The 27,842-nt window shown below is 38.1% G+C and overlaps 1 protein-coding gene across 6 annotated transcripts in view; it reads right to left on the bottom strand.

Moving 5' to 3' along the window:
• Nucleotides 1-27,310, bottom strand: part of ANO4 (anoctamin 4) — a 164,382-nt gene extending 137,072 nt beyond the window's left edge. For 4 of the 6 annotated variants that reach the window (XM_050325514.1, XM_050325518.1, XM_050325520.1 and 1 more), the window contains exon 1: nt 26,902-27,210. The gene's annotated coding sequence lies outside the window, so the exon portion shown is untranslated. The other 2 variants (XM_050325516.1, XM_050325515.1) reach the window with 2 other exon arrangements.
• Between the last annotated feature and the right edge of the window lie 532 nt (nt 27,311-27,842).

The following is a 27,842-nucleotide window of genomic DNA, read 5'->3' as shown; positions in this document are numbered from 1 at the left end:
TTTTTTTTCAGAACAACTCTGTACCCCCCTTGTAAGAGTTACATGAGCATCGGGCTTCTGTAGTTTCCAAATGAGAGTATCATGAAAGAATCTGCAAAAACCACACCAAAGTCAATAAGTATGTCAGCTACTATTTCTTCCATATCCAGAAAACATGATACTCTCTCATAGGAGAAAAGCAGATGGGCTTTCACGCAATTTCTTCTTGACATAATCTGATGGCTGCTGCACATCCCCTTGTTACCTCCTAAATAAGTATCATCAAGCTTACCTGCTCAGTAACTTTTTCTGGTTTGTTTTTTTTTTTTTTCCCCTAAGGATCAATGCTAAACTAACAATTCAACAATTTCCCAGCTCCCCTATTTCTACTTCCATAAAGCTATAAAGGTGGGGTTTTTTTCCTTTTTTTTTTTTTTGTTTTTCCCATTATATACAGTCCTGTACTGTCTTGATGGACCATAATTCCTCCTTAACATATTAACATTAAATTAGCTCCTCTGCCTGCACTGTAAGACAGGCAAGCTGCCTTGGCAGTATTGTGTTTTCCCTCTCATTACCCTAAATAAGTAATTTTTAGTCATCCTCTCCTCTTTCTGTTCTTTTTGCCTTTGAAAACATCTCTCTCCTAGTTGCTTAAAATGTACTCTCTTTCTACTAAGAATCCACACTGGAAGCCTCTTGATTTGAAACATCTACAAAGGCATTTTAGCCTGGCTAAGAAGTGCTTTGCTCAGAGGTGTCTTTATTTACCTGTAGGTCTTACCCATAGCCCTTACCTCAGAAGTGCCAGAATACGAAGACTCTAGAATTTTACATGGAAGTCTTCAGGAAAGACAGATGTATGGTTTCCTTCCAAATATCGAATTTGCCCTCCAATATAACCTTTCCTTATGAACACCAGAGTTTGAGATTTTGTGTAGGGGAGGGTTTGAAAATTATCTTTGTTCCACTAGAGAAAACAGCATTACTGATGCTGAAGTGCATGAAGTGAAAGGGTCTCACTTCTGTTGAGACAAGATACTGCCATCTTCTCAAATATTTTCTATTTGTTTCACGAGGCTCTAACTGCTGAATTTAACTTACATTTGGAAATAATTTAAATCAACATAAAATTACATATTATCATTTATTTGGGGGCAAATAAATTCTGAAATATTTGCTTTGTGCCTCTGTTGTCTGTCTCAATGCACAATGTTATTGCTTTTTTTGTCTGTGAATTAATTCTGATTTTATAATGGTTTATGTCTTAGTAAAACACACATAGTTTTTCATCAAAACAGCAAAGACATACTACCCTGTCAAAAAGAATTTGTTACAAACTAAAAGTTTGCTAGAAAGAAAAGTTTTGCAAAAGCTGCTCAACAAAACTATTATTAAGATCATATTAACATTAGCAAAACAACATTTCTATAATGGCATATAAAATAACAAACACTTTAGCAGATGCTTTGGAAAGGTAAAAAAAACTGGCAAAAAAATTGGAGGGATTATTTTATGTGATCTTCAGTCTGACTTTGCTGTTGCCACTCAGATGTCACATAAAAAAAAGCTCAACTGCTCACAGAAGCAGAGATGAGTTTTGCCCAGAGAAACAGCTGTTCAGTGCTGTCTCTGATACTTACTCATCTGAAGCTTTTCCCACCAAAACTTCAGGGTACCAGGCTAGCACTGTTTTTTTGTTAATAACTGAAGAGATAGCTCTAAGAAGCAAGGAGGGTTTTCTTAACATAAAGAATATGGGGCTTAAGTAACTCCATGAGAGGGAGAAAGGTAAGTAGGGAAACACCAAGGTTATCAGTAGAGAACACAAAGCACTAATCCCAGGCTTGACCTGAATTTGCCTAGTAAATGTTGGATTAGCTTAGATATTTTGCATTAATCTTTTCCACCAGACATTTTCATTCTGTGGTCTGAAAGTGCCTGGTTTTGCATAGCTCCTCCTCTCATCCTCATTATGTTAGTATTAACTTAAAATTATACATATCTATTGCCGAAGAGCTTATGATCTTCCCTATTTATTTTACTTCTCTTTGACTAAGTTAAATTAGGCTTGCCTTCTGCAATATTGTGTATAATCTTATATTTATTTACAACCAAGCTGCCTGAAGGAATAAATTCCTGTTCATCCCAGGAACATATACATGCTCTCTGCAATACACAGAGCCCACTTAATGAAAAGAATTACTATTACATTACAAGTTTTCAGGACTTTGTGAAAACCCTGTGTTTTGTTCAAATGTTCACAATTAATAATTTAATAATTTTTAAGTGTTTCCCAAATACTTCCTTAGGACAGCTTGTAGACGAAAAAATTCTTTTGTGTCGATTCATGAAAAAAAATACAGAAAATATTCTCTTGGGAGAAGTAGAGTTGACCAATACTAAGCTCTGTTGTCAAAGATCTTCATTTATGGGTTGAAGTATGGCTGATATATTATGAATCTTGTATGCCTTATATTGATCATTAAACTGGAATGTCACAGACAACTCCCTGGTATGGGAGTCAGTGGGAACCAAACTGAAAGTGAATGGGAAAAAAAGAATGAATGAGATTAGATGATGCATTTGCCAAACAAGGAATAACACAGACACAGTTTAACAGCAGTATGATTACTGTTGTGAGGCCTAAGAATATATCATTTAGGTATTCAGACTTCTTTCAAAAAAGAGATAAAATGATCAATTAAGAGGATATATACTGTACTAAAAAACTGGTGTTTCTGAGGCAGGATACTATTTTTCAGCAGTTACACTTGCACAAAGAAATCTAGTCTTCTTAAAGCAGAGAAAGAAAGTTTTTGCGAAAGTTCATGCGTTTTCAATACAAGTTTAGCAATCAGAGAAAAAAATGGAAGGAGCAGCTGGTAGAGGGTGTAAGAGAAATATCAGCAGTGCCAAGGTTTTCCTGGCTTCTCCTCTCAATAACCTGTGGCCTTTTTCTCCCTCACCAAATGGTGTTACTCACCAAAGCAAATTGTGAAATTTAGTGGAAAAAAACCCCAAAGAGGTAATGTCAGGAAGCCCTGACAGCAAACAAAGAGTTGAAGAAGTAGCAAGGTACGTCTCTACTCCTGTAATTAAGGGAGCAGAGAAACAACATAGTAATGAAACACTCTGCCTTTCTACTGTGTTTCAGCCCATTTCATGGCATCAGCATTTGTTTTGCTATGGAGTAGAGGTGAGAGGGACCTCTGTTGAATTATGGTGCCACTGCTTTGAGTCCCAAAGAGATAAGTATATTCATACTCTAAATAAATATTTAAATTGATTCCAGTTTCTAGTTCATTGAAACTGCCACCCGTTTTCCCCAGTCCTGCCACAGACATATTATCTGCTCACAGTATACAGTAGGGTCACTTGGCATTCAAAAATACTGTACTGAAAAAAATGTAAGCAGTATCAAAATCTAGTAATTTCTTATGTGTTAAGAAAAACCTCCCTCTTCTATTAGTTGCTGCTAAGTTACTCAAATAACATCATTTTAAGTACCGCCATGATTACTATATAGATGTCTTTCCAGCCATGTGAGCTTCTGCACTAAGTAATTATATTCAATACTAACAATAGAACAAGTATTCTTAGTGCTTATTTGTAGCTTGCCTACAATTTTTACCTCATCCCTGTCTCTATCCAAATTTCCTATTAATTTTTTTTTTTCTGGATACAACAGCCAGATAAAGTAAATTGCTGTAAGACCACAGAGGTGACAAAGAGGTTGAAAAGGCATTTTTGAACCTTTTGCCTACTCAGGGACACAGAGGTTGAAAAGGCCTTTTTGAGCAGTACAGGGAAATCAAAACACAGAACAGGGTGGAAACCACCTACTACCCACCATCACCATCAGTAGGAGCAGCAGCTGGTACACTGCCCTCCTCTCTGCAGACACCTGGGAACAGCCCTGTTCCAGCCTCCACCAGTAGAAGTGGCAACTACCTAACTTACAGTTCATTGCTGACAGCAGCTGCCACACTTGGATCCTCAAAACCACGACCTGAAAATAATTAGTTGCTAATGTATAAGAGACAGGACTTTTAGAAAGTAGTTCTAAGAGCACTTTCTATAGACAGCTAAGGAAATTCCATCTTCCATGCTGTCCCATCTACTGCTGATTTTGCAAACTGATTTTCAGTTCTTGGAGATCTATCCTGGGCATCAGGTCAGCTCTCTCAAGTACAGGTAACCAAGGACAAAGGACATAATGAATATTTGATACAAAAAGCTGCAACTTTTTTTGTTGTAGTTTTTTTTTCCCAACTGGCCATTTTCCAACTGGCCTAGCTCTGCAACATCTCACAGGAGGAACAGCTAGACATAGAAAACACATTGCCTTTCTGGGTTTTTTACTTCTTAATTTAAACCTTGTTTTGGTGAGTAACATCAGTGCATCCAAACCATGTTTCTATAAGCAAACAGCCCAAACATGGATCTGCCACCAACTGACACCAAAGCTGCAAAGCAAAGGAAAAAGTGCTTCCAGAAGGATTCCTTGTCTGGGAGGGGAACTGACACTGCATTTCCCATTCATGCTACAAACTAAACAGTAGGTATTAGTCTCTGAATGGCAACACTATTTGCATTGATAACCCATATGATCCTTTAGCCTGAGGGACTTTCCATATACATTCATAAATCAATTTTTTCTTTCTTAAAAAGTGACTCTCAGATTAAAACCTACAAGACTGACAATGCCCTGAGTAACCTCTTCCAGGATGTTAACTCCCGACAAGAGAGTTTCTTTCATGTGCCGAGCAGGGCAGACCAAAGCTCACAGCAAAAGAGGCACCATAACAAAAAGCAGAAACCCAGAACTCCCATTCACAGCATCAGGCAGCAAGGTTCTGCATGCTATCTCCCATCACATTCAGCTTTTGAATAGGCTTGGTCTTGAAAACTAATAGAGACAGGAATGATCGTGACTAACACAAAAGCAGAGAAAATATTCACTGTAGAGGAAATTACAAGCTCAAGCCCATTATTTACCAGAGTACACAGCTGGTAACAAACCCAGTCATTTTTACATTCATGAGTAATGCCCTTAGGCACCAGGCCTGCTGTTATTAATTTTTTTAATTTTTCATAGACTCAGTTTATTTTTTTGAATAGCTTAGCTTTTGAGACTAATTAAATAATAAAAATGTTCTATATGCAAAATTGCAGCATATTAATCTCACACAATGCAAAGAACCAGATGGGTATTTGTTTGGCTGCTGAAGGGTCTGTTTGTTGTCTTGCTCTCGCTTAAAAAACTGTTAACATTTGGGGCACAGATTTTTTGAGCCCCAATTTGCACAAGTAGTCTTTTCAGACTGGAAGTCTTTGAAATACCCTCAGTACAGAGCTAACTGCTCTCTTGCAGGAGTTTGTGGACAGCTCTTAGTTCTTGCCTTTCTTGAGAATCAGATCATTTACTTAATTTCCAAAGATACAGAACTGGGAGTTTTGTTTTTCTAAAATGCTGGGTTAATCAAATTAAAGAGAAAAAAGCTTTAAACTAGGTTTGAAGGGGGAAGGTGTTGAAAGCAGGCTCTCCAGAGAGAGCTTAGACAAGAGTTTAAATGCAAAGCAAAAGACTGCCAGCAAATTCTATAGGATCTCTGTTTCCCACATTTTTCTTGTGCATGTAGCTCTGTAGATCCCCGTTAGACATTTAGATTGGGAACAGATTAAAATCTGGATTTGTCTGCTTTGGGTACCCCTGGTATCTGCCTTTTATAATCATTACCTCATCAATCTGCAGCTGTACTCTGCAAGAAAAGTATGTCTAATGTCTCAATTTTACAGGTACCCATAAAGCCAAGTACAAACTAAGTATTTCTGAAAAGCTCACAGTACATTGCCAACAGAACTCTTGTTACATCAGTAGTGGTATGTAATGCAGGTTCAATCCATCTTTTCTTAATTCACAAGGCATACTCCAGTAAAGAATCTCCAATATTCTTTTCTAGCCTCTAGTTCAGAAAACAGGAATGTAAAGAAGATCCCTATTTTATTATCTCTCTGTTTTCTTTGGGTGTTGCCTCTCCATTTGATGACACATCAGGAATTAACATCTTGAAAGAAAGGATCTAAAAGAAGGAAAAGACATCTTTTATGTTGCTCAATATTTTCCCTATGTTCTGCAGTCTAGTAGCTCTTCAGAAGTAGTAAATTAGCCCGCAGCACTGATTTTTCCCAAGACACTTCTATTACTTTGAATTTGCATCCTTATCATGTATATTATGTATGCCTGTGCGTCACTGTGCCGAAATTAGACTACACATTCCTTGCAACAGAATACCTTACCCTGTTCACAGCACTACGTTCAATTTTGACATTCAAGTAATAAGCAAAACCAACCAAAACGTTTAATGCAAGATTAACTACAGGTCTAAGAGCTTCTAGACAGAAGTCGATAGGCAGCACAGCCTGAAGGTTCACAGCTGAAGACTTTTAAAAGTAACCCCACAGACTTCGGGTAATCATTTCTTTCATAAATGCGCATCGTGGGAGCTCTTCTACCAAGGGAGAACAGCTCTTCCTAAAATAACTTCCTGCATTGAAATGCTTATTCTGAGTTCCTACTAATTAACTACTGTCTTCTCATTTTTCTGGCTCTCTGCAAGGCTGGTGGGGTGGAAGGGGCCAAATTCCGCCTTTGGGCTCATGTTCAGAGGGAAAAAGGTACCCACTTTGTCTCTCACTCAGGAGTTTGGTGGGTTGGCATTTTCAGCTCAGTGCAAGATAGCAGGAAATAAAAAATCTCAGGGTTAAGACTCCAGGTAAAAGGAGTCCTACCAGCTAATGCAAATATAGGACAGTTCATATGAGCTATTCTCTGTTATTTGTTCTCCTTTCCCTGTCTTGATTATTACACTTCTGATGACACTAAGAACTGCTGGCTTGAAGCCACTGGATCAATAACAGGGGTTTAGCTCATTTTAAATCCATTACATGGACAATGTGCTCACTGAGAAACAAGCATCAACAGTTGCCAACAGCATAAAACAATTTTTACGTGTCCTGGATCACTTCAACATGTTAGCAATTTTCAAAGTTCTGACAATGAATGTCACATGGGACAATAGACCTTGTCCTTCAAGGAAATAAACTAATCACCTCAAAGAGTTAAAAAAAGAGGTTTATTTTTCCAAATATCACCATAGTATGATGCTAACCTTGCTATGTATTACATAACCATACTAAATGTATTCTGAGGAAGCTTCACTGTTCTCTATAGCATTAAGAGCAATCCCTTGCCAGACACAATAAAGTAGATGAAGAAAAAGGCTGATTTAGCAGTTTCTGCTCCACTTTGTAGAGTTCACAGATTTGCTTAATCTTATGTTCGGACTTGATAATCTCAGATTTTCCACTAGGACCTTAGTTTTTGGAGGTAAGGAGGCATTCTGTCATTATACTGCTATATATCAAATTGGCATCACCCCAAGCAGTGCCTGGAATTGCTGAAAATTATCTGAATTAACAGAAGGAAATAGTATTTTCCATCTAGCTAGCAGTTTAATTCTATTTGCACTGGACAGCCCTTAATGTATGGTTTGTTTCCTGGTGGTGCTGACTACTTTTTTTCATTAAGTGTTCTCCTGTGTGAATATCTTGTGAGCTCTGCCTTCTCAGCACAGCTGTGGCTGTCCTGGATATGGCACAGCTGGGTGCAGCCCTCTCATTTAGCAAAATGATTTTTTGAATTTATGCCTGTGTAAAATTTTTTATGCATGCTGTGATACTTACGGAGCAAGCACAAAGCTTTATAACGTGGAAGTGATTCCTTGCACCTCACCACACATAGAGGAGTCAGGAAATTAATGAGGTGGTAGGATGCACCCGCATTTCCCGGCAATGTTTCCTGCTCTCTTCACCTGCTCCTGTGGTTTCCTTTCTTGGAACTGAGCAGAGCAAAGGGATGGGAGAAGGTGCTATGTCAGCTAGATACAGCAGCTGTTTCAATGACAGTGATCCTTTAAAAATGGAGATCAGAGCTTAATCAGCAAATAGCTAGTGACCTGGAAAGGCAGGTAATTTAGTGCTTGGCTGCAAGATGAACACTTAATTGAAGCCTTATCACAGTGCTTGCAGAACTTAGTCCCAAAGCTTACAAGTAGGCTCAAATGTCCCATGAAGCAAAAGGGATAGTTGTTATCTTACACCACCCAAAACAGTTGACTTGCATTTCTGAATCCAGATGGAAATAGATGGGCCTTCCTCACACCTTATTTCTCCCTCCCTCTTGTTGGCAATTTCCAGTGATATCAAAGCTATCACAGTCTAAGCACTGCTGTAAAAACACCAAAGATCAAGTTCATTGAGACAATGTTCTAGAGTCATGCCAATATTCAGGCAGCTCTTGGGTTCTTGGTTTAGGCATGGTGGAGCAGAATTAAAAACACCAGTCTGTTTCTCATCTACCACTAGAAAGGAGACCTCTAGCCTTGGGCAGGCTACAATGCACAACCAAACAGTGAGAAAAATAATAAATCAGGAACCAGTGGCCATGTGCCTATAACCAGTTGACATGTACTTATAGGCGTTACCTACTCTGTTAGGTCTACTCACTTTTGTGGACTGGCTTAGAAAACTGGTCTTTGCACTGTGAATGCTACCATAACGTCTCCAACCATCTTTATCTCTGGAGCAACAAAATAAAACATCCAAAACAGCAAAAGTATGAGGATAAAAATCACAGACCATTTTGCCCGGAGCTTCAGCACAGTTTTTTGCCACACCTAAATGTGGGGGAAAAAAGATTTAAGCATAACTGCTCGTAACTCCCTTTCCTTGCTGCCCTGTCAAAGTTTGACACAAGAGAAATAATTTCCTGCGGAGAAGCCTTGTTTGGAAATTTTGAAAGTGTTTCTTTGATGGTCAGCAAGGCTTCAGAAATATGCATGCAATAACCACCAACTCTTATCCCAAAATGAAACATAAGTTTATCATATCTGTTATACTCAACTAGAAGCTGGAAATGTGCTCCTTTGTTTTGCTCACCCTTTTAAGCATATAAAGAGAAATCAGCTAGCAGTCAACTGTGCCATGTTCCAAGTGATTTTATTTTTTGTGTGTGCATGCTCTGATAAGAGTCATGATGTTAATTTTTAAATTGACTTCGGGAAATGATTAAGAAATATTTTGAATTAGCCCCTATGGTAGCAGCACTCCCTTGTGAAATAAACCCCTTCATCAGTGCTGTCAACTAACAGAAATGTCAGGCTTTGCAGCGGTCCTGAGCAAAACAAGCATAAATCCACAGCGTCAGTTCTTTCCCCTCTACATCATCTGAAAAGTACAAATAGGACATAACTTGGCCCTGGCTGCCAAGTACAGATCAGCAGCAATGGTGAGGAACACTCAGCAGGCAGGAAAGTAGCCAGTGCTATGCCCTGCACAGACTGGGCAGAGGCAATGGGCTAAAGCAGAAGGCACAAATCCTTGCTTGCAGTTTGCTGGTGCTGATGAAGCAGAGATATCTGCTACGTCAGGTATCAAGATGGTAGTACAAGAACTGCAAACTGTTGCTCTGACTGTTTTTACCCTTCTTCTAAGCAAAGAACAGAACTTGAGAAAATCTTGACCAATACTTTGAATACTTTTCCTTATAAAAATATGAATCCATTCACACTTTAGCAATAGGCTTCAGCTGTAAAAGACTTGTTTTGCTTGTTTATGCCACTGGATATATCCTTCAGAATGCAAAAACATGACAAAGACACAGCCTTTGTCAGCAATAATAGGATAGTGATGGAGATTTTAGCAACAATATGGACATAAACAGCACCTGACTGAGTGAACTTGTCAGAATAGCTCAGACATTAAGCTGAAGGTCAAAACAAACCCGCATTTTCTGGAGGTTTGTTTGTTTTAAGACATCATGGAAATCTTATGGCCTTTACTCAGGGTTCTCTCAAATGTGTATTATTGTAGTAATGGATGACACACTACACTCCAGCTCTTCTGAAACTTCTGCTGTTGTTGCGAAATACACAGTCAATTTAGTCTACCACACTGGCTTAGAGATAAGCCTGCTGATCTGAAAAAGTGACCTTCAATTTATTTTTATCAGAAGCTCAGGAAGTTCTTGGATGTCATTGGTTTGACAGCATGGCAGACCATTTCTCTAACTCACTTGCAAACGTAAGTTAAAATGCACTAAAAGTGAGGTGATAAACTCCAGTTTCAAGTCAAGGATTGTACTCAGCACAGCATACAATGCTGAATCTGCACACTGCAAATTGCTTCATCACCAATGACCTTCTTCATATTCTCCTTCCCATAGCCCACTGCACATGGTAAACTCTGATCAGCTGAATTTATTTCAGCTAATTAAATAATAATTAAATTAAACAAACCTGTGCTATTTCCCTCCCAGTTTAGAACCAAAGTAATTATTAACAGAAATTTACACCTTTGAATTTTTAACAAATATCCTCTATTTCCAAAATTTGACTCATCCATCTTTCAAACCTCTCCCACAAGACCAACTTTATTTTACACACAACAAGATAAGACATGAAGGGCTGCCCATGCTTCAGGTAGTAGTGTGGGTCCATGCAAGATGAACATCAAAAACTGCATCTTGTATGTATGTGCTGCTCATTCCTATATGGATGTGGTGCAGCTAGAGCAATGGCTTGTTACTGAGCTTAATCAGCAAAGTAGTAGGCAAGGCCTAAGTGACATGACCAAAACTCAAAATGCAAAATACTGGCAGAATCAGACAAAAGGTTCCCATACTCCAGATATACTATGCTGAGATCAGCCCACTATCTAATTTTCTGTTTCTCTCCAGGAAAAAAAATATTTTAAATAAAGGAGCAGTTAAACAACTAAGGAAAGCCTCAGTGATTCACTAGAGTTCCAAATACTGATCTCATTGTAATCTGAAATTAATCTAAAGAAATCTACCAACAGTGCATTTGGCTGAAAATATTTGCTTTCTATTAAAGTAGCCCAAGGAAGCCCATATTTAAAATTTATGGATCTTCCTGTGTCTACAGAAATATTTGGATGGTTTTGTCATAATGCTGCTACTGACACAGTTTCATGCTGTTTGATATAATTGCGGTATTAGTGAAGAAGTTGTGTCCAAGTTGATGATGAAACAAACAGCAATGTAGACTGTCTCTGTGTTCATTATCTCTGGACAACAGAACTCAAATTCTTTCAACATAACACAAGTTAACCAAAGTGGATGGAACTCCACCAAGCCAGTGATTTTTTCCCCCTAGTCTGCAGGTTGTGTAGTGTCCCTGGTTGTTTTGCTCTACAGCTTTTCAGAAGCAAGCACACACTGCAGGCTCTATTGAAAGCTGATTCAGATCAGATAAATTTCTCGCTACATTTAGGATGAATTCCTGAAAAAGAAACTATTTACTGTACTAATTATTGGATCCCACTGACAAGACTCCTTGATTGTTCCATGTGTCACATCCTAGTGGGTATAGGATCTCCCTCTAAAATCCTATACATCTAGACACATCTCACATGGAGTTTCATTAAGCAGTTCAAACATTCTTTTGCTACTACCTATATTTCTTGCCTAAATCTAATATTTTGTTTTCTCTTTCTTTGGAAAGTTGCAAACCAACATCATATACAGGGAAATTTGTTTCAAAATCATCACCCCAAATTATTGCTTTAAGACAAAGAGAGAAGTTTGAAAAAAAGCAGTTTTCATTAGAAGTGCTTTGTAAAATGCTAGAGGACTAGAACTCATGTAATCTAGATTTTCAAAAACATTAATTTAAACAATTTTTAAGACCCTTTCTCTTGAAACTAGAACTCATATTTTATATTTCTTATACTACCTTGTTATGATCATGATAAGCTCATGGTATGGGACTTCAGTATTTTTAAAAACTGTATAGTTGTCTTCGACTTTTCTCACTTTAGTTTATTTACTGCATAAGCAGATGTGTAAGTCTTCTCCAGATGCTTTTAGATGTTTATGGGAAGAAAATATTTTTTGTTTATTAGGTTTATCACAATTTTTTAGTGTTAGATTTGCCCCTATGTGTTTATTTTTACACCTGAGAGTATAAAAATGAAAACACTAAATAAAGTGAGAGATACAACCCAAACCTTGTTTTGGATAATGTTGAATAATGGCTATGGGGAAAAAAAAAATTAAAAAGAGCCTAGCTTCCTTATGATAAATTAATTTGAACAGAATTTAAGTACTACATTTACACAGGATCGAATCAACACTGAGCCCAAGTCCGAATGGTGCCTTTGCTCTTGCTAAGGTAGCTTCACCTGTGGGCTGTGAGCAAATGTTAGGACTGTCCCAACTAAGCATGATTAGCATCAACAGCTCTAGAGATGAACATCTTTCTTCTCAGTTTCATGCTGTGGTAGAATCATCCCTTCTATTTGTTTCTGATTTCCTCACGAAGGCTCCTCACAGACCCCACTGTTACAAGGTCACAGATGTAACCATGGCAAGAAACACTCCCCACTTCAATCCTGAATTAAGCATTGGCCCATTTTAATCTCCTGGAAGCTGCAACACAAACAATTATGGGCTAAATCAGATCATCTCTGAACACAAACTGTCACGTCTGAGGTTTGTGCAGTAGAAGAACACTGACATAAGCCCATTGAAGCTGTGTCCCTTTTAGCTCTGAAAGTGCCCAAGAGCTAGGACTGGATCAAAAATTTTAAGGTTAGTTTTCTTTAGGAATCTGGAAGCACACAGCTTTTGGTCCAGAGAAAACAGAATAACTGCTCTTCTCCATTAAAATTCATAGCATAGGTTGCACCCCATGATACAGAGGACAAAGTTTGAATAAAGTTAGTAGTGTGTGAACAAAATTGTCAAGGTCCTTATCTCCAATGACCAAAACATACACATCCAGGGATTCAGCTAGCTAGAATAAAGGAGCTCTTTCTGTCTGCAAGTGAATATCTCACAATAAAAATTAATTGCCAAAATAAACTGTTCATTAATTCAGGGCAACTTCTATCTAATGATCCTGAAATAATACTATTAAAGTAAAACAGCATCTATTTTTTTCTTTTCTTAGTTGATCATTCCATAAACTTTAAGCAAGGAATTGTTAATTTCTAGTAATTTAGCCTTCAAAATCAATGTAGAATTTAGAGCCCATAAAATCCATGGGTCTTCTGTGATCACAATGCGAAGACTTAGACCACTTATTTGACTGTAATTACCTAATTTTTCTGCAGTGACTTGAGTTTGGTTCTGAAAGAGAAAAACATACCTCAAGGAAAAGCTAGAGCTTTGCAGCAATGAAAAAAGGCAAGTTTCATTAAACTATATCCTATCCTCATTCACACTTCTGCAATTTCTGTGCAAATGCTGTGTTAAAACATACTTCCTACCCTAGTTCATTGTTTTCTATTTTCGATTCCCCTTAAAAATAAAACATGTTTCTTTCTAAAGGAAGAGAAGGTGAAAAATCCTCCCCACTCTCTCTTTATTTTTTAACCCTGAGGAATACAAAAGTCTATTTAAACACAAAACAACACAGTCCTGAATTTTGTAGCCTCATGCAGTCTCCACAGTAGGTCTGTGCTGCAGCACAACTGCTCCATGCAGACTATGATTATATGTATTAGAAAGTGTCCTGCCTCTGGGGCTGTCCAGGTGACTGGGTTGCTCCTTAAACCAGGAGGAGTCCCAGAGTCTCCAGGAGGTTGGATTGATCTATGGAGTGAGACTAACTCATCACCAGGAATAACTGTTTGCTAACAGCCTCAGGTTACCCTCCCAGTGTGGGCAAGAGAAATTAAAGAAACCAACTCTGCCTGTTTTCCATGTACTTGGTTTCTTGAACGTCCTCAATAAGACCCAGCTCCAAGTTCCATACATCTGTGCTGCTCAGAAACTGCAAACTGTGCTGAGAAAATTCTTAACCCTGCTACTCCCTGTTCACACTTCCACTTGTTACTGCCGTTCACTTCTGCTGCATTAGCAGCAGCATTCCTTTTCAAACACCAGAAAATAGAATTATTAAAAAAACTGCATAGAAATTAGGAGATACTTCATGTCTCAGCTCCACAGAGAATTCCTACTTAAGGCAAATGTCCATCGTCCAAACCAGACACAGAGTGGCTTGATCCATGTCCCCACTGAACACATTACTGTGCTGACCTCGGTATTATATGGGACTTTCAGAAAGGAATGTCAGAACTTTGATGTTATCCAAAACAGACTAAAAAAATATTAGGAGTTTAGAAATCTGCACAGGGCACAAAATTTTATTTCGTTCCCAACAAGATTTAGTATCCCAGAATCCCAGATGCTAGACATCACACGCTTGCACAAAAATCAAAAATCTCATACTGCCTTTGTATGGAAGCAGACAAATTAAGCAAAAGCGTGAAACTAGGGTGCCTTTAATGTGACAAGTAGGAACTGGACAAACCTCATTTACTCTCACTCATTCTCTGCTACTGTTAATTGTACAGATCATTGACTAAAACTTTCATAAGAATATGATATGATTTATAAAAACTGATACCAGCACATTAAGGAAGATATAACTAAAATCAAAAAATATTGCACCAGACTGGGTTTTGATTTTTTTAAATTTTTTTCTCAATTTATTCTAAAATCAACTGGACAGATATCACTGTTACGCTGCGAATTGCAGCTACTGGGATGCTGTTGAATACAGATGAGTAGCAGCTTCTGCCAGAGCCAGGCATTACTTTTTCAAGAGTAGAATGAAAATGGAAAGCAGGCGTTTTTACTTACAACTGACTTCCTGAAAAACTGCAGCACTGGATTCTATATCACTTTTTCAGAGATTTTCAATTACATCAATTCCTACTGGTGAAATATCAGAAGATCTGCAATTCTCTTGCATACCTCCAGTTACTGAAAGCACCTGTCTCTGAATTATTTTATCACCCTTGTAGTCTGAGCTTCCTCAGCAAAATGACAACAGTAAACCCAGAGGATTAACATTGCACCAAAGTGCTCAGCATCTGACAGTTAGCAGGGTATAATAATAGGGTATGTCAGGCTTTTCATGTGAAGAGTAAGCAAAAACTTTTCCAGACTTCCACAAAACATGAAATTCAACACAAAAGTGGCCCTTTGCTTAGTTATGGAAGGTTGCAAGCCTCGTTTGCCCTAGATCAACTAATAGGTGCCTGCTTATGCTGAAAGGAAATGCTGTGGGAAAACAAGCCTTTTGTGCATCCTTTAGTGGAAATCAGTAAGTCTCTTATTTCCTCGACACAGAATTAGGTGCTTGTTTCCTTAGAACTGGCATATAGAGTAACTAAACCTGCCATCTTGCTCTCCATGATTCTATTTATGCAAATGGATCCCTCCACCTTCTGAGCAGCAGTATTTTTAGCATACAATTTTAAGTTTGATTACATGTAAAAACATTTAAGTGATTCACTCAATTTACACTTATAAGTGATAAACAATGATTGAAGGAACAGCCTTAATACTGTTTCCTGAGCTCTGCAACTCTCTTTGGCTTCAGAGTATAATAAGCCCATAATATTTCCAGTGATACATCTCAATCCCTAAAGTAATCAAAAGAAATTATTGTAAAGCATGAAAAATTATTTCACCATTTTCATTCAGCTGAAGTCAGAGTAAGATGTATACTGAAGCCCAACAGAGAGACAGAGTCAGGCACTTTGCTGGGATTGTGCATTAAATGCAATTCTTGTTCTTGCCCCAGGACGGCAAAATGCAGGTGATAAACTACCACAAAGCCACAAACATTGTAGGGTGCCATTCTGTGACATCTTCCTGCTAATAACACTCCAGTAGCATTTAGTGGGCATTGCTGATTCAAAATCTGCATTTCCATAACCTTGACTCACTGGCCAGATTCTGGCAGAACTTCTGAAACAAGGCACATGAACCAAGTATTAGTTGCTTTATTCATGACACTTAGGACAGAATAAGATTTTTTTTTTTAACTTGATCAATTGCAATTTTACTATTTGTATTAAGTCTTTTACTAAAAACTATGTTAATGAGGTGGAATGAAAACACTTTCACAATTTAATTGGATTTACTTATAACACTGAAACTGTAAAGATGGAATTTGTGCTCACATAATAGCTAATCAACATTGATTTTTCTTTTTAAAAAGCAGCTTTAAAGTATTAACTGCATCAGTGAATATGCTATAAAATCACTAGCCACGCACATACAAACACAGCTGCCTCAAAATTGAAAATGCCATTTCAGTCTTGGGACATCTGCTCTGATAAATCTAAAAGTAACTTTGCTGGAAGTTCAGAGGGAGAACATCAAATATTTCAGCCTACTTTAGAAAATCTTGGCTACAGAAAAGCACTAGCCAATTTTGAAGTTGTGTGCTATCAATATCTATGTATCTCTCTATGACTGATAGTTATTACTGTAAAAAAATACAAGATTACCTAAAGTTATAGGCTGCTTAAATATGGTTTTTTTCCTCAGTAACAGATGTGGTGCTTTTATTTTCCCGCATTTGCCCCTTCTATTTGCCCCCTCAATGGGGTCACTGCGACGGTAGAAGAGTAGAGACATTCTCTCCTGGGTTCCCATGGCTAGCAGTCACACCACATCAATAAAAGGGAAGAATTACAGTAATGGTAAGATAGAAAGGTCTGTGGCAGTAGAAGACACTTTGTTCCACTAAACTACCCTCCACAGATTAAGGAGCTTTATAGCAAAAGATGTACTTCCCCCTTCTGGCTGGTCTACCAGTCCTGGAAGGACAGCCATGGCTACCAAGCTGACTCCCCACTATGCTCAAGACCAGGAAGAAGAAAACTGAAACTTTCAAATAGCTGTCCTACGTATACAGCCAATGTTTTTCTCAATATCAGAGGATGAAAATTCTGGATTTTATATAGTCTTTTAAAATATTTAGGTGTTGTCATATAATACAACTATATCAGAAAGCTGTCGAGTTTGCAGTGTCAAGTGTCTAAGAAGTGCTAGGATTAAGGCTGCATCTGTGAAATACACTCAGCACTTCTGTGCTTATGCAATATGATATGGGTTTTAACTCCAGACCACACAGAATTTTTATCCTCAGTATGCACTTAGGATGGACACTCCTGCAATAGGAATCAGCTCCACGTGGCCTCTGCTCCGCCTCTGTGCACAGGGAAAACTGTACAGATACACAGTTTGAAACTGCATGAAGACAAATGCTGGTATCAGGTTCAAAGAATTTAAATTTTAATTTAAGGTTAATTGCATGCCCACCTTTGCCTTCAGTGCTGCTAAGGAAGTGGCTTCAGTGGGTGTATGTCACTGTCCAAGCAACCAGCAGACAACATCTGATGAATCAAAGTTATGGTGTTCAAAGATGCAGTCAGTGTCCATTGAAGATTATTTTGATTATATCAAATGCTATAATGTGCTAAAGGTGTGGAAAAAAATTATGCTTGATGTTTCACATTCAGAATCACATAAGTATTTCTCCCTTTCACACCAAAAATCTCAGCTCTTTATCTACGAAGTAATAAGAAGAGACAATATTGGCATGGGAAATAATATAATAATAATATCATCTCAATTCACAGTTTCCATGAAGAGTAAGTATTTGCCATCTGGACATTAGCAGAAGTTGTGGTGATTGCCATAAAAATATAAATATCAAGGAGTATTTGTTTTGTTTTTTGTTTGGAGCCTGGTTTGGATCATAGATACTAACTATGAGAAACTCCTCGTGAAATATTCCACAGGGAAAACAAAAAGAAACAAAGCTAATTCAGTGAAAACTGCATGTGAACATATTAGTAAAGTCTCCAGGATAACACATAAATGCAGCCAAACAAAATTCTGTCATTTAATAATTTTTAAATGCTCAAAATGCATCCTCCCATGGCTTTCAGTAAAATCAAACTGGTAGTGCTAATACCCAGGAGTGCAATGAAGTATTCACAAAGCCATACCAGAGGTTTAAAACTGACTGACAGGCTTACAGATGTTTCTAAAAATGCAGTTCAAAAGATGTAAGTGCTAACAGTATGGCCTCAGAACATGTTTTTCCCCTGGAGTCTATACAGAAAAGGGAACATATGTTTGACAACAGTGAAGGAGAAACACCACATCAATTGCAAGTTACTTAGCCTGGAGTGTACTGCAATCAGAGCACATAAAAAACTAACCAGACTTCATGGTATGCCCTGGAAAACAAACAACTGGGAATTTTTAGACAGTCAATGACAAGTTACAATGTTATCAAAGCTATTTAGTAAGTATCCTAAATATTACTCCACCTTCTGTAACATTATGATATTTTTTTCTTTGTTAAAACTTCTCTGAGGACTGAGGACTTTCACCTGCTTTAGAACCTAGAAGATTAACAGTTTTCTCCTTGACCTTACGTATTTGAATGTAGCTTTTTTAGTAGTATCTGTTAGTATTAGAATTTCCATTTCCCCTATACCATCACTGTGAGAAAACAGGCTAGCCTGGCATGGGCAGGGTACTGGCTCAGGTTTCAAGAGTCCTGGGTTCAACCAAAACATAAATTTCTGTATGATCTCGAGTGAGATACATAAATATTTGACAATGAACAAGTTCCTGTGCAATAATTGGGATGCTATCACATGATAGCTGAAAGCAAATAGTAGTTCCCAGACACATAAAGTTTCTTTCATCACAACATGATCCTGAAGCAAAATGTCAAAAAAACCCCCAATGAACCTGTGCCACATCCATCTCTCCTCTTCTCCCTCTTGAAACTGAAAAGAAGCACATATTCTGAACCTATCTTCCTTTTCCTCACTATCTCCCTTCTCAACATAACTTATGGGCAGAGATGATACCATTTAGCAACAAACCTCAATCGAGGAGCATAACCTATCATCCCTCCTCACTGCAACATATATTAAATTTGAATTTGAAACTTGTTTCCTAAGGACAGGAAACAAGATTATTCTATTGAAACTTGAGACCCCACTTCTGCTTTGTAATGCCACCTTTAAATCCTCATTGTATTGTTTCACAAACAATTCATACACAATTTTTATTGCTATTGCAAAGAATGCTGACATGTGCAACAAGCACTGCTGGAGTACCAAAACTCAGTGGTCTGAGCACATTTTTTCACAGGTCAGAACTTCTCGCAAAAAATAACACCAGTATACCGGAGTGGGGCACAGAAATACCCTTGAGGAGCAGGTAAAGAACAGAAGGAGCAGGAAGAGAAATGCTGCAGGGGGAATGGAGCAGAGTCTGAAAGAAAGTCAAAGGGCAGGAGGTCCAGCAAGAAGCAAAAGTGGAGAATCGAGAATTGCAAGAAAAAAGATCAGAGATAGAAGTTGAAAACTTAGAGGTAGAATTAAAACTGCAGAGAAAGAGTTACCTTAACACTGGTCTGACTGAGTTTTACAGAAAGTAACTGGATAATTTAGACCTAAATTTTGTCACGAATACACTAGGCTGGGGTATAGCAACACACTGTAATAATCACAGAATGATTGAGTAACACTGAGTTTTAGGTTAAAAAAGAAAATAAAGTAGTATTTTTCCCACATAATTGCATACATTGTTTGGAGAACTGTTCCAGCTGAAAATAGTGCAATGATAAGTTGTAATAACAACTTCACCATGGGACACCAAGAACTGACGTAGATTTTAAAAATCTTCTTTGCATTGTCAGAATTGTACCATAATGTATTAATTAGAATTGTTTAGAGTCTATTATTATTAGAAATGTCAACCAAATAAAGTTCATGAAGCATGCTGAAGCAGAAGGTTATCCAATCTTTTGTCAAGGCATTTCTACATCACAAATTCTAGGTTATAAAGGAAGATAAGGAAGTTCTGGTTATGGCTCAACAGCAATTTCAGTGTCATCAGCTAGAAAGAACTTCTTATGTTTCAGCTAATCTGGTGATCAACATAATGAGGCAGAGAGAAAACCAGGACAACTATTAACAACATCATATAGGATCATATAAAACAAAAATAAGTTTATGGGTAGAAACTTGACGACCCTACATTTAATTTAAATTGAATCAGGAATTTTCCTCAATCTATTTCTGGAAGAGTTTGTCCAAATGACATGGGTTAGAAAAATCAAATGCTGCAGATGTTTCTATGGGAACAAAGGACAATAAGAACTTAAAAAGGTAATTCTTTTCCTTCTCCTGAGGGTAGAGCAGCACTGAATTTAATTAATTTCCTCCTTCTCAGCTAAAATAAAGAATTTTAATGGCAATAGCGTCAAAAATATTAAACATAAACCAAAACAGTGTTGTCTGCATGAAACTGCAGAGAGGTTGAAATAACTCAGACCAGTATCACCTGTTGAATTCCTCTTTGTTATGGTTCTTTGATCTTAGATTCCACAAGTACAGAATATACTATTTTCCTACCACAGTAAGGAAAAGAGTATTTATGTTAACAAGGCTGACATTTCACTTGGCTCTTAGTTTCCAGCTCTTTTGTCCCAATAAATCTGTTTATCATTGCCTCCTGTTCTCCATTTTTCCATGCACGCTTCCTAATATATTGGGACTGCAGCCCAAGCTCTTAATTTAGAAAAGACAATATTTGCTTTTCCTTAGGCACTGAATCAGAGCAAGCAGTGCTCTGCCTAGATGGCAGCATAGGATGGTAATTAGTATGGCTAAAGCAAAACAAAACAAAAAGCAACAGCCCTCTCTCAACAATATAAAAACAACCAACCAAACAAAAACACACAAAAACCCCCACACACGAAACCAAACCACAAAAAAAACAACCAACGACTAAAATGAAATTAAGAGGAAAACCAGTATGGAAAAAAACCAAAACCCAAGCAACAAACTTAACACAAATATCATCTCTATGAAGAGCAAAGAATAGCCAACAAAAGAAAACCAAAACTAAGAAAAAAGTGAAGGAAAATCAGTATGTGAAAAGACAAAAATGTACATATTAGGGGAAAGCAGTGAAAGAGACAGTGATAAGGAGCACAAACGAGAAAAGAACTTAATTGAGCCTGGGGGATAGATGAGCAAAATGTAGAGAGGTTGCATGTCTGCCAGGATACATGGACACAATGGACTTCACAAAGCTCTGGATTTCAGCTGACATTTTATAGAAAGTGATTCTCCAAGAAATATCAAGCTCATTTAGAAAAAAAGTCTCTGGTGGTCTAATACATCATGTATAAAGTATTATGCTTAGTTTTAATAAAAAACAGTTTTGACAAAAAATGGAAATGTATCTCCTGGTGATCCAAGACAGCTAATCACTAGGCTAGCCTTTCCATATAGAAAACTGTCTCAAAGGTGATTCTGTCTTTCTTTTCTCAAGTGATTTTGTTAATTAATTTCCTCTTCCAAAAATGAAGGGAGGTAGAATCATTTTTCTATATTTGAAGGCTGTAAGCACCATACAAAATAAGAAATTAATGTCAATACTGCAGGCAGCTAAAACAAGAGCAAACAGAGTTAGCTAAAAAAGCTGTTCAGATATAGGCATCTATTTTAATAATCTCTCAGCAGTAGTTACATAACTCTACAGATAAATTATATAGAAGTCTACTCTTCCTATCTTTCTATTAAACAGCAATAGGGTTCTAAAGAACACTGGGGACATCTCTCTTAGGCATGTGTCAAACCACCCTCTAGAAGTGCAAACTTCTGGTATTCTACTCGTGCAGAGAGCATGAGGAGCCCATCTCCTAAAATCAACATCAATATCTTCATAATCCTGGAATCTTAGAATACCCTTTCAGCCAGCGTGATGTGTCTTTAATCGTGGACATGTCTCTAATCCTGGTTGGTGTCATCTGAATATCAACTGTTTGAAAAAGTTGATATGATATCATTCTTGTTATGATGTGTCTAATTTCACATAGATGATCTGATAGCTCAGGTCTTGACATGAAACAACCACTGCAAAGAGGTAATGCTAATACTCTTTCCACGGAATGCATTCAGGATAATTAATTTGGTTTAGCTTTTAAAAAAAATTATTTATGGTTAGTATGGACTTCTTGAGGGACTGAGTTGTGCAAAAGTTTTGGACAGCAAGCCTGGCTTTGGACATTCAGATTGCAAATGCCAAGTCTGGAAATCTCTAAACTCATGTTCAGATTTCACCATCTGGTGGGAACTAGTCTTCCCTCAGAGCTAGGTTTGGAGGCCCAGTTGGAGTTGTGCTTGCTGTATCTCCTCCTGAGGTGGTAAAGGGAAACTATTTTGAGAGACTGGTCTTGCAGAATTATTAGCATCAACATAGAGCTCTTAGAAAAATAAGGCTTTTTCTGAAAACATTTTCTCATATTTCTGTTCTCGTAGAGTAAAATCTATTCAGGTGAAGAAAGCTGTGCACCATTAGCTTCCCTATTTGGGGATCTAATTGCAGCTTCAGTGATACTCATCCTGTTCGGTGTTGTTATTCATAAAGATTCAAACACTTGCTGTTGAAATTACCCACTCCAATGCCAAGATCACTTCCAGTGGAATACAGAGGAAATAACCAACAACTCTTAACCAGATTATTATTTCCCTTTATACTGCAAACAGAACAATGTAAAGTTCTTGATTCTAATAATGTCACATTAGCAGAATGTGAACACAACCTTGGTTAGGTCAGTTTAGGATAGAGTTTTGCCTTCTCCACATCTTCCGCCAGAAAAGGCTATAAATGTTTCTACAATCACAAGAAAGTAAACATTTTGCCTTTGAAATGTTTCATTACATTTTATGTTCAGATGCTAAAGTTAGACTGGTCCCTCAGGAATGCTTCAAGCCTTCAACATTTCGCAAGGCAAGCAGGCCTAATGCTGCTCCACTGTTACACATTGAGTCTGGAACAATATATTTGTGACTGTTGCAGGAGAAAGTTCTTTAACACACAGAAGACCTCTCACTTTATTGTTCAGTATTTCCTGTGCAGAAATTATATAAGAGTAGATCTTCACGACATGAGTTAAAATGCCAGTTTCCATGAAGAATCAGATAGATCTACACAAGCGCTATGCAGTTGTATAAATGCAGAAAATGCAATCCCTTCCTGAGATACGACAGGCATAAAGTGCAAGCACTTACTAAGAGGGCAGCATATGCACAGCAGACACAGGAGACACAAGACCCATATAACAATGCCTGAAAGCTAATCCTTCTCCACAGATACAGAGAAAGCACATAGCACACAAATACCCTAATACTTTCAAAAAGCACTAAGTTTGTGACAGATTATGTGGCGCAGTGTTGACACACTGGATTTCCAGACATCCACGAACTGCAAAAGTAGCAACTGGACTGAAAAGAGCTCACCTGTTAAAGTCTCAAGACATATGGAGACAGATTGGTAGAATTTGTATTATTAAAGTCCTTGAAATCATCCTGGACAAAATCTGCAGACGAAGTGAGATTCTGTGTTCAGGAACACCTTAAAAATTAGCACCATGAATAACAGAGAAAGTCTAGGAGTTGCAGTCACCTTTGGATTATCCATATGTGCTCATTCACGGGTCAATATGCAGGAAGAAACAGCCAAGTAAAACTACAGTTGATATAACATGCAATATATACATAGAATATGTATACTATAACTTATTATTACATGTGCTTTGTTAAAATGCAGTGTAGTACATTACCTTTGAAAACATTTGTAAACTGTTTTCAGAAAAAGCTTTGAAAAAATCATTAGCCAGAGCACTGCCTAGTACTGATGACTTCAGCTCTGTGTCGTGCATAATCCAGTATTACTCTCCAGTCTGGGGCAGAGAGGGAAGTTGGGGCATGGCTAATCTACTGCCTGCATTCTTCAGCCTGTACAGCTTTTGTCAGAAAGGATATGAGCAGATGGAAAGCATAAAATTACTGAAGCAGTATGGATAAATGAGCAAGCTTTCTGTAAAAACATACCCATTTATATTCACAATCTAGTGTATATGGTTGAATATTTGTGGAGCATAAAACTTCAAAGGACTTGCTTCCACAGACAAGTGGAGTGAAGAATGCATATTGAACATACACAGTAAAAAAAAAAAAAATGCAGTGACTTCATCAGACCATTGGGTGATATTGGCTGGCTAAGGAATAGAGCTTTTTTTTTTTTTTCCCCTGCAGTTGTTTTCTATGCAGTCTTCAGCCACCCTGCAAAGGAATTAACATGACACCATGCTGTGAAGCAGGGAAGCACTATGCATGCATTTCCTATCAGAACATTCATAGAATTCCCAAGAAATAAACAGCATATCTACCTGCTTGAATTTCGTGTAATTTGGGGAATTTCACTCTATCTTCCAAGGCTTTTACAGAGGATTGTATCTTTATTTTTCAAACCCTTAGCCTGCAACAGGATGTGCTGGCAAAGATTTTAGATGCACAGGCTTCTCAGTTGCAGTACACAGATGTCAGGTTCCAAATGTAAACATCCCATTGCAAGCTCACATGGCTTAAACTGGAGAAAATACTTTGGGATCTTTTTTCTCCCTTCCTTTTGCCTCAAGGTTATTGAGAAAGCACATTACATTATGCACTTCAGCTTCTAAAATTTTATTCAAAAAGACAGATATGATTATGCACTTAGGTTAAAAATTAGCCTTTGATAGATACTCTTACTTAAACATTAGTAATTTTTAAGTGAAAACAGTACTTCTGATTAAATGTGATTTAAGAATGTAGATTACTTTAAGGCACAGGAATAGCTGATTTTACAAGAAAAACAAAAATGAAAATAGGTTGTCCAATATTTAACTCTGTGATCTTCAGAATTATTTAGGTTGTGCATGTATTTTGAAAACCCTCTTGTTTTTTAAATTTACAATAATTTTATATGGAACAAAATAAACAGTTCAAAGTGCAATGCATACACACGATTACTTGTTACATTTAATCAAGAAAAGCTTAAGTCCAGCTTCTCCAAGGCAATGTCACAACCTTCAAGGACTCAGGACTGCTTCCCCATGTGTGTCACCAAAAACCCCATTGGTCTCCTTCCACAGCAAAAAGTTTCTTTGCTGCTGTCATTGTGTCAGCACTCACTGAAGCTGGAAGGGAGTAACTCAGGCAGCTTTGTGACTGCTCTAAAAAAGTTAAATTACGCATAGACCCGACTTAGTGCTAAAGCCCTTCTGTAGCAGGCAGTGTGGAGGACTGCTCTAGAAGTAAATGTTTTAAACAGTTCCTTGAGCTGCACAGTTGCCAGAACAGACCTGCTCCATACTAGAACAGGAGGGAGGCAGGTCTGCAGCATGCCCTCACTGCATCAGTTAGAACGGAAACAAGGCTCAGGATCAGCAGCACCAATGCATACTACGTGATGTCAAAATGCATGATCTGACTGAGGAGGTGACTTGGACCACTGAAAACTGGGCTACGTGCTGGCCACTATGGCTTTTTGTGAAACCAATGCAGCAGGTACCTCACTGCACCATGAAGTCCCCCACCTGCAAATCTGTGTAAGCTTCCTCCTCCCACCAGTGCCTTTGCAATTGCCTAACCTGGGTTCCTCCCTTCTCCACCACACTCATACATGCTTATCAATACAACCAGACATTACACCCAAGTATAGAAAAGAAATACAGGTTATAGAAAATAACAGCAGAGTTTTAAAGTTTTTACTCATTTGGTAGGGGAAAGGAGGTACACAAACTCTATTGAACTAATCAGCTCATGTGAACAAAACTCTCTGAATTACAGGATAAATAAGGAACAAAATTGTTTTATTAACCCACAATGTAAGCTTCATTAAACAAAGAAAACAATACCCAGACATCAGCTTATCTCTTGCTTAAACCCAGAAAAGGTAGTGCAGACACAGAATAAAAGCTTTACTTTTATCCTACCTCAGTAAAACAAAGGTATAAAAGCCCATTGCCTCTTTTCCCTCCTTGAAGTGAGACCACCCTATGACAAGTTTGAGCCAGTGTTACATCTATGCCTTCAGCAGACCTTTGAAGAGGTAGCAGAGTCTTTATTATTCCTGCAGTGTATCAGGGCTATGCATAGTCAATCCACATAATGGATTCACAGCATGAAACACATTTAAGTTAAAAGAAATACTTTTGTATTTGTCTCATACCAAAAGCAAAGGAAGATATCTATCTACCAGATATTGTATATTTGTACTTACTTTAAATCTCACAACAAACTAGGAAAAAAAACCCAAAAACACTTAAGGGCACAGTTTACTGTGGTCTAAATAACAACCTTTCCTATTTACAAAATCAGAGCTGTTAAAATAGCTTAGAGCACAAATTAAGCCAGTACAGATTTTCAGGCATCTAAATGTACTTCTTTCCTACTGCAGAGATGTAAAAGTACTTCAAAAAGCTAAGAATTTGCAACCGTATCGACCAGAGAGGGATGAGGGTTATTAGGTTGTCTATTCCGTAACTTCTTGTCCCAGGCAGTATGCACTTGTAAGATGCAAAAGGTCCAGCTTACAAACACCTGATGACATAGGCTTATACTGAAAATGCTGAAATAGCCAATCTGTTCCATGCCAATGATAGTAAATACCAGTTCAAACCACATGCCCACACTTGAACATTGAGGGGCTTCAGAGTTTTCTAGATGGCCAGACAAGCAAGGGATTTCTGTGCCCTTCTAATGTGGTGATACAGACCTAGCAAAATGAGTCAGTCACCTTTACCCAATCTCTGTTGCAATTCCCCATAATTGTATCCCATTGCTGCCACAGGCAATCAGGAGCAATGCTAAAGCCTCCCGTTTCAAGGACAAAGAGGCAGTACTCAGCTTGCAATCAATATTTCAGAGCTCCGGGTCAGAGAAGGGAAGGAGCAAAATAAAGAGAAAACTTGTATTTTACTTAGCCAGCATCTGTTATGAAGATGCTGAAAATTATGATGACATATTAAGTGAAGGTCACGAGGCTTATCTAAGAATATAGGGGGAGAAAAACAGATGGGAAGGGGGGAGGGAGAGAGAGAGAGGGAGAGAGCACGAGCACTGCAGCAAAGAAGCTATGCTCAGCCAATATATGCTGGCACTTACCATAAAAATAGAAAGATCCAAAGAGAATCAGATTAAAGATCCTTTTTATCTCTCTTCAATAGAAAGATTTCCACATGAAGCTCTGAACACAGCTGTCCAGGGAAAAAGCAAGGTGATATGATGATACACAGAAAACACTAACACACAGACGGTAGGTCCTTTCACAGCCTTCAAAAACCTGCAAGCAGTTTGTGCTGAAAAACCAAAGGTAAGAAGTCTGAAGACGACTCCTACATAACACTGCAGCTAAACCAGACTGCTGGATTTCCAGTCACTCACACCGCACTGTTTTCATCTTCATCTTTTCACCATTACTTACATCCTAGAGGTGGGCTTGGGGGTGGGCATTAAGAGATTTCTCCTCCAAGTGGAAAGGATCACAGAAACGGCATCAGCATTTTTAATCAGTCGCTGCGAGTACCCAATCAGAGGAACTGAGTGGTGGCAGCGTGACAGTTGTCCAACGCAGGGCAGCCCGACGCGTCAGCCGGCAGCACAGTCCCAGCTTGCACCAGATCACTGAGGGGCTAATCTGCCTCTTAACCCCAGAAAGGATTTCTTTAGCACATGCAAACAAACTGCCTTCACGCACTGTGTCTGCTCCTCTAAGCAGCAATGCTTAGAAAATGACAAGCTCTTCTGGGTTGCTGTTCTGACAGGCTGTGTAATAGTGCAAAGGTAAGAAAAGTTTGGAGGTTTAAATATCAGCATCGTTTAACTTGCAATTTTATTATCTGGTACATTCTGGTACATTCTCTGTATAAAACATATATTAACCATTGCTTCCTCCTCAAAGGTTTCTTTTTGAAGGAAAAAGAAGTCTATAAGGTATTTTACAGCACAGTCCCACTGTTTTAAACTGCCTTTTAGAGAGAGTGCTGGTTTTGACACGACATCACAGACCCCATATGACACCAAATCCACAGAAAATACACAACCGA

The sequence above is a fragment of the Myiozetetes cayanensis genome, unplaced genomic scaffold, assembly GCF_022539395.1.
Source record: "Myiozetetes cayanensis isolate MyiCay16 unplaced genomic scaffold, myiCay2020 scf3, whole genome shotgun sequence".
Lineage (NCBI taxonomy): Eukaryota > Metazoa > Chordata > Aves > Passeriformes > Tyrannidae > Myiozetetes > Myiozetetes cayanensis.
The sequence above is the reverse complement of the archived record's forward strand: the minus strand, read 5'-3'. Positions and strand labels throughout refer to the sequence as shown.